General features: G+C 39.0%; 3 protein-coding genes across 6 annotated transcripts in view; 2 read left to right on the plus strand and 1 right to left on the minus strand.

Moving 5' to 3' along the window:
* Nucleotides 1-14,159, minus strand: part of LOC149052105 (replication factor C subunit 1-like) — a 255,440-nt gene that overhangs the window by 44,216 nt on the left and 197,065 nt on the right. The window lies entirely within an intron of this gene.
* The window catches only part of LOC149052107 (CD209 antigen-like protein A), a 53,841-nt gene that overhangs the window by 27,584 nt on the left and 12,098 nt on the right, over nucleotides 1-14,159 (plus strand). The gene's annotated exons all lie outside the window — the stretch shown is intronic.
* The window catches only part of LOC149052108 (adhesion G protein-coupled receptor L4-like), a 98,260-nt gene that overhangs the window by 16,703 nt on the left and 67,398 nt on the right, over nucleotides 1-14,159 (plus strand). The window lies entirely within an intron of this gene.

Raw genomic sequence — 14,159 nt, forward strand, 5'->3', positions numbered from 1 at the left:
TGCAGCCAACAAGGGAAGAAGACCATTCTCAGCAAACACGGTAAGGTTCCCAACATAAAATTATAACAAAATAGTGGAAGAGGTTGCCATGTCTTGCTGTGAGGCTCTATTCGCCCAACTTCCTCATTCCCTAATCAGTAAGGCCTTACGATATCTAAAACTGAAAACTCCTTGTTAAAGGAAAATAAAGGAATGTTCTATTTTTAACTCCTAGAACTGGCATCAAAGCATGCGTGGAGATAATTACCCTGCAGGGTGTCACGTGGCTATTCGGGCTCCTCTCGCCTGTACATAAAGCTCTCTTTTACATCTTCACCGTACTTAACTCTGCTCAGGTCAGTGTTCGATGGTAACATTCAAAATCATTCAACCTCTATCATTATTTTATTTTCTAACCAAGTAAGACCTCGTTACAATTGTCACATGATATTTTTTGGAATTTTGAAAACAAAAAGCTATTAACTAGGCAAGATAAGACAGACCTCTTTTAAATTACGAGATATGCAATTTTCCTTCTTTCAAGGAAATCTTAATAGATATTTGACTAGTTTGTTTGCATATTGTAAAAAGTAATGATCCTATTATCATGTTTCTGCTGCAGGGTTTCCTGATTTTTGCCCTGCACTGCATGCGAAACACTCAGGTAAGAAAAAAACATCAAACCGATTATTAACTCCATATCATCAGTCTTTAGTGTTTCGATAAATATTCGAGTACTAGTGCTAAGAAACATATTTCATGTTGCTCGTCTATCTGCAGATCAGAGAGCGATTCAAAAGAAAAATGAATGTTGTTTTTCCACCTTCTATAAAGAACAACTCCACAAGGAAGAGCTCACAGGTCAATCCAAGTGGGGCCGGCGATGTATGCGATATTGCAGTCTTGTGCTGAATTTGAATCGAAATCGCACTTAACTTAAATAACTGGATCCAGCCAACCGGAAATGACAGTCAATTGCTTAGTGCAATCACTTATTTAACAGCAATAAGTCGGTTACGATCGATCTGACTTGCGATCTGCTGCTGAAAAGAGGTCTTTCTTATCATTACTGTTTAAGCACTCAACTAGCTGTAATTGTAACCTATCTTCTTTAGGATTATAAGGTTATTTTCTAGGCGATCGTGTATTTGCAGGCAAGATTCATCGAAATAAACCTATAAATCTATAAATTTAAATTTCTAATGGCTCAGTACCTTGATGACTGTCCTTCGAATAAGACCACAGTCTGCAACAGACGAGGCCGGAATTTTTGCCTGGATATCACGACTCTTCTTTCTTTAAAAACCACTCTCGCACGTAGCTTTAATTAAATGTATTTATCTTTTGATTCTTGCACGCTAACTTTATGCGCTTACTGCATGATTATTTCATATTCGACGTTTCACTTATTAAGTTTACAAACTTCTCACCCAACGCTGTCATTACTCTTAACAATAAGCTATGGATAATGATAACTGAAGCCTAGTCATGCAGATATGAAAAAACCAAGGAACTTTCTGGGGCATTTTCTTAGGTAACGTAGTTATGATGTAAATGCACTACCAATATAGTTGTGTTGTGAGCTTCCAGAATTGAGAATGCTTTGTACACAAGGCCTGACAGTTGCGCAGCAGCAGTACTTGTTGTTGTCGGGAGTGACTGACTGTTCAGAAAGCTATACCGCGAGAGAGCTACTGTGGAAGATTGTTAATTTGGAGGCACTTTAGAGACAACTGTGAGATTGTGTCAATGTTGAGCTAAGAAACAGTTTGTGGTGGGCTTCAATCAGTTTATTTAAGGATAATTATTCTACTTCCTTTAATAGTCACTCTTTGGTAAGAATATTACATGTTGTTTAATAAATTAGTTGGGTTTGTTGATAAATGATGTTCTTTCTGTAGGTTAAATAATAATAATAGTCTCCGCACATGACGCTGACCTTCAAAGTTGTTGCTTAATGAATAAGTAGATGAATACGTAAATTTTTTAATAAATAAACAACTAATTTAGAAAGAACAGAAAAACCCTTATGATTGGATATTTTGTGGATCAGTTACATTTACCCATTTGTTATTCGCTATTCCTAAGATAAGGAGTATCGGTTTGAATCGAAAATACATCGACTGATAGGGAATTCAACTGGGCCAATGTTAGCCGGAAATGGCATAAACCAAGAGATTATAAACTATTCGGTACATATCCTTCAACGGCGATTAAAGAACTTTTACACAGAGTATACAATTTAAAGTGAGAAGCGGAGACGAAGCGTTGAATAGGAATTTCAACAAGCCAGAGAAGGAGTCGATTATTTACAACAGTCTAGGGTGCGTCATACCCATTTATAAATGTACATGGATGACGAAGCGTACGATTTAGGCGGAAGAAGTAAAAAAAAAAAAAGAATTATCTTGGAATATGCAAGTATATTTCTATCAACACCGCGCAAATGCAATAGGCTAAAGCGCTTAAAGCTTCGATTGACTCAATACATCGCAAATAGGACTAGGGAATATTCCAGAATAAATAATCAATTATTCCTTGAACGCATAGAGATTAGTAGTAGAGTATAATGTCTCGCCCACAGAGTACATCACTCTGACCCAGGAACGTCTCGCACAAAGAGCATTTGACTTCACCGCTCCTTCTAAAAATGTTTGAATTCAAACATTTGAGAGAGATACTTTATTAACCACCATTGCAGCCATAGGCTGAATTGAGGGATATTTACAAATACTAATAGTATCAAAAGAGAGAATAAGAAAAATTTTCTACATATTATAGACATGGCTAAAAATAAAATTGTTCTTTGAACGCTCGGTTTTACATAGGGGGAGAGTGAAATCACTTTTGCGTCTCAGTGCATATTTACAACTCTTCCTTTGGGGAGGAGGCTATGGAGATTGTGGGCGGGGTTACAGACGATCTCGTCAAACAGATCGATTGAAATCTTTTCTCTCCTCTCATGAAGTTTCGGTAGGCCAACTGTTTCTTGTGCTACACTATATGAAAGGTCAGGATAGATGATTCTGAATGCCCTTCTTTGGATCCGTTCCAAATCTTCACTGATGTAGTTTGGTAGAGAACGATGGAATACAGGACTTGCGTATTCCAGGACGGGCCTAATGCATGTCATATAGAATTGCACCAGTTCACTTGGTGCCACTCCAGATCTCTTGAGTTGACGCAAAAAGTAGAGACGAGAAGAACATTTTCTAATTAGTTCAGAGGTGTGCATGTTCCACTTTAAATCATGGCTAATGGTCACGCCTAGCAATTTGGCACTGGTGACTAATTCAAGGGGTTTGCCATTTAGAACTAGGGGTTCGAAATCGTGGTTGCTGTTGGGAAAACCAATTCGAAGTTCTTTGCACTTGGCCTCATTCAGTTGGAACCCATCGAGACTCACTTGTCTCGAAAGGTCATCCACAGCTTCTTGGAGTTTGCTCTTATTACCCTTTGTAACTATTTCGGAACAAGATGTATCATCCACGTATTTCCACATGTCAACTGGTGTGTCCAAGTCATTAATCATGACAAGAAATAGCCAGGGGCCCAGTTTTGTTCCCTGGGGGACACCGGATGGCACAGAGCGCCATTCAGAGTGACAATCCTGAGCAAGTTTAACTCTTTGTTTCCGGTCCATCAAGAAGTCAACAATCCAACCTTTGGCTTGACTCGGAATATCATATGTTGTTAGTTTTTGAACAAGAACACTGTGATTGATAAGGTCAAAAGCCTTACAGAAATCGAGTAGGACTACTCTTGCCGTGGCACCATTTCCGTCGGTGTTAACAAGCCAATTATGCGTCATACTGACCAAGGCATGTGTAGTAGACGATTGTGGAATAGTTCCAAATTGTCGAGGGTCGATTCTTTGTAACACAGCAGGTTTAACGTATTTCTCAGCAATGTGATCTTCAGCGAGCTTAGACAGGATAGGCGTGAGGGAAATCGGACGGAGGTGCTCGTTAATGTCATTAATACTCCTTTGTTTTGGCACCGGGACAACGTCAGCCTCTTTCCAAGAAGGCGGAAGGCGGGATTCGTGGAACCAGGAGTTGAGGATCGCAGAGACTGGACCCGCCAAGAGATCAGCGTTTTCCTTTAATAACCATGCCGGGATACCGTCTGGCCCATGTGCTTTCGAGGGGTTGAGCGCAGATAGTTTCATAAAAGTTGAAAACTCCGATATCATATTTACGGCAAGACCTTCGTTGTTGGCTTGTGGTGGGTCAAAAGGATTGTGGGTAAGAGGCTCAAAAATCTGCATTAGGGTCAGGAACGCTGAATTGATGTAATTTGCCAGAACACCTGGTGAGAAACCTAGGTGTTGCAGTAATTTGCTGGTGTTGGCCCGCGTTTCTGAGGCAGGTGACATGCCGCTGAGCTTTTTCACCTCTTTCCACCACACGGATGGCTTACACTCCCTCAAATGGCTAACCTTTGCTTCGTAATACTTTGCCCAGCAGATCTTACGCTCACGATCCACGCAATTTCTGAGCATTCGAAAGGTATCCATATTTCCTTTTGCAAGGGCACATTGGCGTCGTTTGATCAGGTTCTTGAGTTTGCCATTCAACCACGGAGGCTCGCTTCGATGAATAGATTTGGATCGCGGGGGAGAAATAAAGTCTAAGCCCGTCTTAACGATATTTTCAAATAGTGACACTTTCTCCGCGCAGGTCTCCACGGTGTCAAGGAGGCGTGGTATGTCAACAATTTCGAGGTAAATTTGTATTGCGTGTCTTTTACTAGGTCTCAAACCCCTTGAGATAATTGTTTCCTTTGATTGCGATGGTTTTGCTCGAAGCTTGGGCTGGATCTCCACTGAACTGTGATCCAAAAGGCCAACTTTAGGTCGCTCGATGGCCTTATCATAGAACTCCTTCATGTTGGTTAGAATACGATCCAAAAAACGGCTAAACTTCAGAATACCCCTCAACTTTGGTCCGCCTCACTTACATGTGTCAGGAGGCTTTGAAGATCGAGGCATAACACAATAGACGCTATTCTTATTCAATGACATGTAAATGAGTTGCGGGGTACTCTGAAGTTGCTCCCAAAAAACTTTTCCCTCTGGTCGGAAAGTGAACAATTTGTTTCAGATTGAAATTAGATTTAAGAGTCGTTTCGTTTAGGTGGTTTAAATCGCCGACAGGAAGGATTCCACTGTTTGGATGTTGAGACTCAATTGATGTAAGGCAATTTAATAAATAATCTTGCATTTTCGAGTCAGGAGCTGGCGGCGGATGGTATATAACTCCAGATATAATACTAGAAAAGCCTCTAGGGAGTCGAGTTGGTCGCAGCTTTGCCAACAGGACTTCAAAATCAAAGGCCGGATTCTCGTCGACCTCGGAAAAATCGAGAAGAGAAAAAGGGATGGATTCCTTAATGTACATACACACTCCGCCGTGAGTGGCCTCCTTTCTGTCCCGTCTGATGATATTATAACCATTAATTACTATTACGGAGTCCGGGATATGTTGTCGCAGCCAAGACTCCGTAATGCAAACAAGGTCGTAATTAGCATTTTGAACAACGTGGCTTACTTCATCAATTTTTGGTGCGAGCGACATCACGTTTGATAGAAACAGCGATGGTACAAAGTTTCTTGCTTGCGGTTCTGGTACACTTGTGAATTGGGATTTGGTGGTGATGGAGATACAATTTGACGGGTCGTGGCCACGTAAGTTAATTTTTGCTTTGCTGTGGTCCTTTGGTCTCGGATTGACTTGTGTGATCTTGTAAGTACGATTCGCTTCTTTGGTTTTTGTCGATCTCCCAGCTCTCTTTCCACGATAACGTGACCACAAATTCTTAGCTAAATTGTTTAGCAGAGGTCTTATGCAAGGCTGAGCCATTTGAGAGAGTTTTAAACTACTAAAAAGATGAAAATATAAGGAGCGCTTCAAAGTGCAGCCATACGTGGCGCATACACGTGTCGTCCAAGTTGAACACAAAAGTGATGGTCTGCATGACGCTTTTGCAGGGGTGAGTTGTTTTGGAGACTGAACATTAAACTATGGCCGTTAGCTTCCGTTGGTTTTCTGATCAAGTAACGATTAACTTTATGTAAACTCACATCGAACTCATGATCTGAGATAACCGAGAACAAATCCTTTGACTCGGAGTTTGCCGTGGTATAAAAATAATAATACACCTTCATTAACACACGAGTGAGTTAGTCCATCACTGTTGAAGGCATACGAAGTAATTAGACCTACGAAATGAAACGCGCAGTGTGTCATAGGCGAGATAAATAAAAAGGAATCATTTCCATTTATGCATACGAACAGATGGCATACTAGCTTTAGCTGCCCGTTGATAAAACAGAAGTTTGTTTAAGACAACTTCCATAGAGCAGAGCTCATAAAGAAACTACAATTCTTAACATCAATTACTTTTAAGCTGCTTCTTTACAAGAGTGTTTCATAATGCGGTGGGTTTTTTCGATTGTATTAATAAAAACAATGCTCTACATCTGGTGGAGGCTGCTTTTTGTCCATTGGTCCGTCCATGACAGAAAGAACAAAAATGGAGACAAACGCCATCACCATGTGATCAGAGATCATGATTTGCATTAAACTCTAAATCGTACGAAGGGGTTTTACGAGGATGCCGCAAATCCGCAACTCTAAAGCGTGGTGAATCAACATAATAACTCTCAACGGCAACCTTTGATTATCTTGGTTACGATGAAGTGGATGATAAATGGCCATGAATCCGTCAAAATTTCCAAAACCCTTTTAACATGCTTTGTGCTGGGTAAGTACGACGCTAGTTATTCCTGTTTTTTCTTGGGTAGCTATGACACCGTCGAAATTAACTTTCCATTTTTCAAATATTTGTTTCGATTTTCACTCCCACGGAACTCTAATAACGAAACAAACCGAACTCTACACATATCCTTTCTAACCTATCGGTCCATCGTTAAAGCAAAACTTGGGGATCTTTGTATCATCAACATTATCATTATTTTAGGTTTCTCAATATTTTTCACTTTCCATAAAATTCCAAATAATTAAAAAAAAATTAATAACCCGGAATGACACATTCGTATAGGTGTAAAGACAGCTATTGACAGCAAACTGTATTAGTATCGTGCGCTTGATGAATTGTGAGATGAGTACAACCGAGTCCAACAAAGTGCACAATGTTTTTTAAAAGTTTTGCGCTATGTTAGAACTACCTTTGTAATATCTTGACTTTCCATTTGCGAAACATTTATATCGATTTCGGGATGTCCTGTGAAAGTCAGCCAAACCAATCCGTGAAAAAAATTGTCAGGTGGTGATCATTTGGCACTCTTAATTAAAACAAAACTTACCAGACTCTAAAGATGTCCGCATTAAACTCTTAGTTTATAACTGAAGAGGGATCTCTTATAAATTGGATTCCTGAAGCAATTTATACAGAGCAAAGTAATCATAAATCAAATAGCACAAACGAGACATTCACGCGGTGGTCATGTTTTTTGCGTCATGGTGGTCTGCAAAACAGCTTTGGCAGCCATATTAAGGATGCAGGAACACAATAGCTTAATTGCTGTCGTTTTATGTCACTATGACAAGATATCAAAAGGGAAAGACGTCTCCTCTTTTTATGCTTCAGATGGTTGTTGTACATTCGACGTGCTTAGACAAACGATCGAAGTTAATCAACCGGGTCCACTTTAATTGGAACTAGATAGACTGATTTCAAGTTTGATATTCGCCCGGGGGGTTAGAAAAAACATGGTTGAATTACTTTTTCCTTAATCATCGTACGTTAAAACACCATACCTCTTCTTGAATTTTGATAATTGATTTTCAGAAAAAGCTGAGGGGTTAATATGAAGTGCACTCACAGAGATATAATTGAAATAACCCTTAGAAATATAACAATTTTTTATGTGTTAAAATTCAGCAATGAACTCCTTTTTTTCTTTTTTGATTTATGCTCAAATAAAAATAATTATCCAGTCATGTTTTATGGATTACCCTGAAATTCTACGAGCATTACGGGCGATGATGTTACTTGGTTTGAGCGAGAACTTTTGATCCAGTTAACCGATAACCGTGAATGAAAAGCTCAAAGTTTACGGGGAAAATGGATAAAATCAAAGCCAAATGAACTCATGAATAAATTCCCAGTGGATCAGGACCTAAAAGGTCAATGCCGATTGAAAAATTGGGCAGTTCTTCGCTGGTTTCTTCGGTATTTCTAAGAGAAAGAAACTGTACTGCAGCTTAACAAGACAGAAATTCTGGAGCCAGGTTAAAAAAAAAGCTCAAGTCATCTTATTTACGCACGGGCGTGCGTAATAAAGATTTTGTTCATAGCAGCTCAATAGGACTTGAATAGGGCAAGCGCGCGCGCTATGTTATGATATATTATGTCTTGAAATTTGTTCTTGCTTCTTAAAAGTAAATATTGTTCACAGAATATGCTCAGCTCACCTAACTTGTGTGTGTGAGCGGTGAATGAATTTTAAAGCGCGTATTAGTAGTTGAACATACTAATTTCCGGGACAAGTGTTTCAAAAGAAAAATTGAATTACCCTAGTATTGTCCTTTTTTGCATCGACTACAGCTGGAAAACAGCGATCGAAATTGTACGTCTCACAACTTTTGTCCAGCGCGCTGTGGTTAGGATAATCTAGCCGACGGAATTTTCCCTTTCCACAAGTTACAAGGCGTGTTTACTGAGATTAGTGAGTGTATGTATGTTATTTTGAACATAACGAATCGAAGTATTTTATTTTTCTGAGTGTTTGCGTGTGTGTGTTTCAAAATGGTTGAATTGGTTTAGTTTTTCCTTTCTCGTCGATATCTGATTTTCTGAGCGAGCTGAGACGCCCACTCATAAATGATAATTAAAACAACTCTTAAAATTCAACAATTTTCATGTTTTAACATTCAACAATGGAACTCCTTACAGCCGCATGGAGATTCTTTTTTTTTTAAAGCTTTATTAAGAGAATCTTGTCTTTGGTTTTTAATAAAGTCCTCTTATTCATAATGTTTATTGATCACCCTGACATTATACGAGCATCACGGACGATGATACTTTGCGGCTCATGTTCCTCATACCAGGGTGATGTACAAAGAATTACAGCCTTAAGCCTTACTGAGAGCCTTCGGATAAGGTGCTATTCAAATATCGCGGTACCCAAACCGTTAGAGCCTTCAAACTATTGTTGAGTTATTAACACTGCTGACTGCTCGTCAAGTTGGACGCCATAGATAATTAAAACACATTTCTCTTTTAAATTATTCTTTTTTGCACTCGAAAGCAAACCTTATACTTATCTCATTGCTTTTACGAAAAAAAAAATTAATTACAAAAATGGGTTCCGTAGGTTCCACGGTCTGCTGATCCATAGTTTAGTAACACCATGAATATGGGAAAATCCTCACAAAATTTTGGAGACCAACCCCACAAGATTCAAACTGTGCAGGAGTTTTAATTGAGCGGTCAGATTTGATACCTGATTAATTCGCTTAACGAAATATCGTCCCTTTCGAATTGTTGCGAGCTAGAGCGAAACATTTTTTTCCATCGTTTTATAGTTAAGTTGCACTCCGATACCCGTTTAAAAATTCTGTCCAAAGGACGTTCGCGAGGGTCCACTGTATCCTTAAAAATGTTTCCCTTGTGTAACAAGTTTTGTTCAGCTGGTTGGTAAATTGCACAGATGCTGCATTTTATTTAGATTTCCTCCGTCTGCTCTAAGGGAGGAAATAAAAATCATGGGTAGATGTTACAGGGCATATAGCAAATAAATGCATTAGTACTGGTCTAACTCGAAATCTAATAAACTTTTCATTGTTTCAAATGTTATTCTTAAGATGACAATGAATTTATTTTCTCATTTTCTCTTCTACAGTCATCTTTCATTTGTTGATGGATTTGCCAGGAACAGGTTAGTAATTGTAATTCCAATTTTAAAATTTATGTACCTTAAAATGAACGGAAAAAAAAACAATATCTGACTGATTTCGCTAACAACTAGTCACAGACTTTGTGATTTAAAACGTTAGTTGGAGAGCAAAACAAAAAAAGTCAAAGAATAACGGTGCCATTACCCTGATCTCCCTGATTTCCACTTTTAAAACCTTGTATAGTTCTAATTTTTGCTTCATTGGCGTAGAGGTTTTGATGCTTATCGTTGGTTATTAAAATTAATTGGATAAAAAATACTTTCTCGTATCCATCATGAGCATTATTACATGAGTGTAAATATATAAAAATCATATACGTGCACTGCAGTTGAAGGAAAGAATATGGAAGCGATCATCGCAGTTATGAACACTACTTAAGCAGTCGTGAATATAGGGCCTGAAAAAAAAAAAACTTCCAGTTGGCTTGTTAGCTCAGTTGGCATAGGCTGCACTGGTATCGGAGAGGTCGTGGGTTCAAATTCCGCATATAACCGTTCATAACTGCGAGGATTGCTTCTACATTCGTATCAGCATTATTGTTATCATCAGCGTACATTTCATTTATTTATTTATTCCTTTATTTTCTTCTCATAGAGTGCCAAGTAACCTGTTTCAAAAACTCCTCTTACATCTTTTCGAAAACGGTAGGAAGTTGGGATAGAAACAGGGATATCTGCTTCAGTCAGGGAGGTTACTTAGTCTCCATCGAAAGTGAAGAAGAGTGGCAGTTTATCAATCATGAGGTTAGAAAGCGTGTTACTTGGATTACTAGTGCATGGCACATTGGTTTAGAGAAGGAAGGCAGGGTTTGGACCTGGCTGAGTGGAGAACAACTGAATATTTCGAAATGGCAAGTTTCTGAGCCAGGAGGTAACGACAAAAGGGCGGAAATATCCAATGACGGAGGTCTCTTTAACGGTATCCCTTCGGGTGATGAAAAAAATGACTACATTTGCGAGATGCCGGGAGGTATGATCACATTCTAACCATAAAGTATATTATGTGCCAAAACATTACAGTCTTGCACTTGTGTCGCGAAAATTTATCTTGTTGGGTAATGTGGTTCCAATACAAAAATATAAAACGCGGGTTGTCTACAAGGGAATAACACGCGATGGAGAAAAGTGTAATGAGGCAAAATGGAATTTGATTGGTGGAATACAATTCAAACAAGAAAACACGAACAGGCTATTAAAATTTATCTTAAACCTTTTTCACCTACTTGGGAAAACTCAAAAGGAAATATATCATTCTCTAGTATTTTAACGTCTAGTTATCGAAAAACATCCCAAAGCTTCATCTGGGCATCAATCACAGAACCAGTTTTTTTAACTCTGCTTTCCGTCCGCATTTTTGCCCTCAAAGTGTAACGCTTATGCAATTTTTTCTTATGATATGGTCTTGATGTTTATTTTTCTTTAAAGATTCATCAATTTCTACGTCATACTCGCCCTCGCCCTCGCCCTCGCCCTCACCCTCGCCCTCGCCCTCGCCCTCGCCCTCGCCCTCGCCCTCGCCCTCGCCCTCGCCCTCGCCCTCGCCCTCGCCCTCGCCCTCGCCCTCGCCCTCGCCCTCGTCATCGGCCTCAACCTTGCCATCGCCATCTCCATCGCCGTCGCCATCGCTGTCGCCATCGCAGCTGGTATGTTTTCTAAATAGTCATTTACCATTTTTACGCATGTCATTTTTCAGGATCTTCTCTGTGACACAAATTTTTTTTTTAATTCTAGGCAAAGGAGTATGTTTCAAAATTATGCGGAATAAATATTACCAGAAAGGGTTCCATAAAGGTATCCAATTTTCATAACTTAAAGGCTTTTTAACTTTGATAGATAAACGATAAAAAGTAATTATTACATGCACACCGAGATTTAAGCGCCAAAAAGCATCGAGATAAAAATAGTCTCTTCACGCCAGAGAAGCCAGCTCATTGGTCCTACGATTTTTTTCACCAGTGAAAAACGACGTATCGATTTTCACCAGTGAAGATATCTGTGTTGCTTGCTCGCCGTTCCTCTTGACTGACAAATAACACATTCTAAGAGCTTAGGCGTATTTTTCTTTAGAAAGATGGCTTCAAATCAGACAAACCGTTTTCAGAGCCTAAATTCATCAGTAGAAGAGTTCACAGAGGGACAGGAAAACGAAAACACCAAGAAAAAGACAGAACACGAAGTTGCTCTGTTCCACGAATTCCTTGTTTTGAAAGGCGGAACGAGTCTCGAGTTTTCGCTTCTATATTTCAAATTTTAAACTTCCGTAGAACTATTTCGACATACTTTCAGAATGTCTTGTTTTAATTCTAAATAGTTCTGCCTTTTAACGGCGTTTTTGTTTGATGATCTAAATGTAAAGTATTTTACAAGGAAGCCATTTCAGTGCAACTCTCGAACTGCGAGGCGGTTTGACGCGCGTTGTTTTCCTTTGAAAGAAAATAAAGATAAGTTTATCTTTGAGTTCTGTTCGCCCATGAATTTCGGTATGTATATATTAAATAAGTTATTTCACGGTTAGCAGGTAATTTAGTGTTAACAACTGGGTTGAAAACGTAAATTAGCCACCGTAAAGGGTAAAAAAGCTGACGTTTCGAGCGTTAGCCCTTCGTCAGAGCGATTGGAAAAAGACAGAACTTCGTCCCATCGCTCTGACGAAGGGCTAACGCTCAAAACGTCAGCTTTTTTACCCTTTACGGTGGCTAATTTACGTTTTCAACCCAGTTGTTAACACTAAATTACCTGCTATACTCTCCCACCGACGCAGCACCACAGTTTCTTTAGAAACTTACCCCTTTATTCATATTTCACGGTTAGTTCGCTTGTGCGATTTTTATTTACTCTTTGTGTGAAAATCGCACGCGCTCACCAACCGTGAAATAACCTATAAATATATAACCTTTAAGGATGAACCACCATTCAAGCCATATGAGGGGATAATGGTGAGACTTAAAAAATAATCCAGTCTCCTAAAAGAGTTCTCTGGCCAATGAATACCCTGAACACCATTTGGGGCCTCCCGCTGGACTTTTTCCACATCTTTAATATGAATTGTAAATGTGAGACTGGCCAGTCAATGACATGGAAATATTTTATGTAATTGTAGGAGGCGGTTGCTGTGTTTGAAGATTTCACCATAAACATCAAAAACATCACAAAAGACAAGGCAGGCAAGGAAGAGGTTAAAACACTGAGAAAATCCATCTTTGAGGTGGCAGAGGCCGTCGAGAAATTTGCTCTTAATTATAGCAAGCGACACCAGAGTGGAATGAAGTCTTCAGAAAGGATCGTTTTCCCAAACATGGGTGAGGCTGTGGCACTCAATTCTGTTTAGTTTCAAAGTCTATTCCTTTGTCACTTACTGACTTGCTGAGTGACCAAATGAGCTGTCTTATTCCCTATAGCTAGATGATGTAAGAACTCAGTTATAAACCCAACTTTCTAGAAACGTTGTTGTTGGATGTCATCTAATTATCTGTTTTTATAATTTGTTTGACACTGATTTCTCGCGGTCGAGAAGGAAATTCAAGGTATTCTTAAAGAATCAACAAGTGAGAATCGGAATCCTTCAAATTGTGAAACCTTTCTCTCGCTCTGTCATTGGAAACTTTTCTTAAATAATAGATCGGTGAATAACACTTTACTAACTGAAATTGACAAATCTAACAAATACTTTCCGCTTACTTCATACTATACACTGGGCTCAAAATTGGCCTACCGTCTGCTATGCATATAAATGCAAGACTTTTAACCGTACTTGTAAAAGCTCCCCAGTGAACTCTATAATTCTCCAAAGAGACGGTTCGAGGAACGAATTGAGTTTTGACAATTTTAGTCCGTCCAGTACTTCTCACTTTTTCATCAGTTTTACATTTAAAAACGTTTTATAAATGGTTGAAATCGTCGAATAGTCCTTGAAGGGCAAATGAGATACAAAAAATACAGGTCCATCCGATAAGATTATTAAATATTTGTGTATACCGCAAAACGCATGTTTGTGTGTAGGTGTGCTATTGCAAATTTCACCATAGGTGCTTTTATTTGTCATTTTTTTCCCGACAGTTTTGGTCATTCAAATAGCCTATCGCCAGAATGCAAGTGGCCTCCTCTTTGAGGAACAACAATGGCAAGCGAGGATTGATATCGCTTCTTCAAATTTTGAGGAAAATGGTTCGTATTAACTACTGTGGTAACTTTACAACTTTTAGTACTACCTTGGTTTCTCCAATCGAAATTTCTGTATTGAAATAAAGTCTCATAT

The sequence above is a fragment of the Pocillopora damicornis genome, chromosome 1, assembly GCF_964200805.1.
Source record: "Pocillopora damicornis chromosome 1, jaPocDami1.2, whole genome shotgun sequence".
In the NCBI taxonomy this organism is placed as follows: Eukaryota; Metazoa; Cnidaria; class Anthozoa; order Scleractinia; family Pocilloporidae; genus Pocillopora; species Pocillopora damicornis.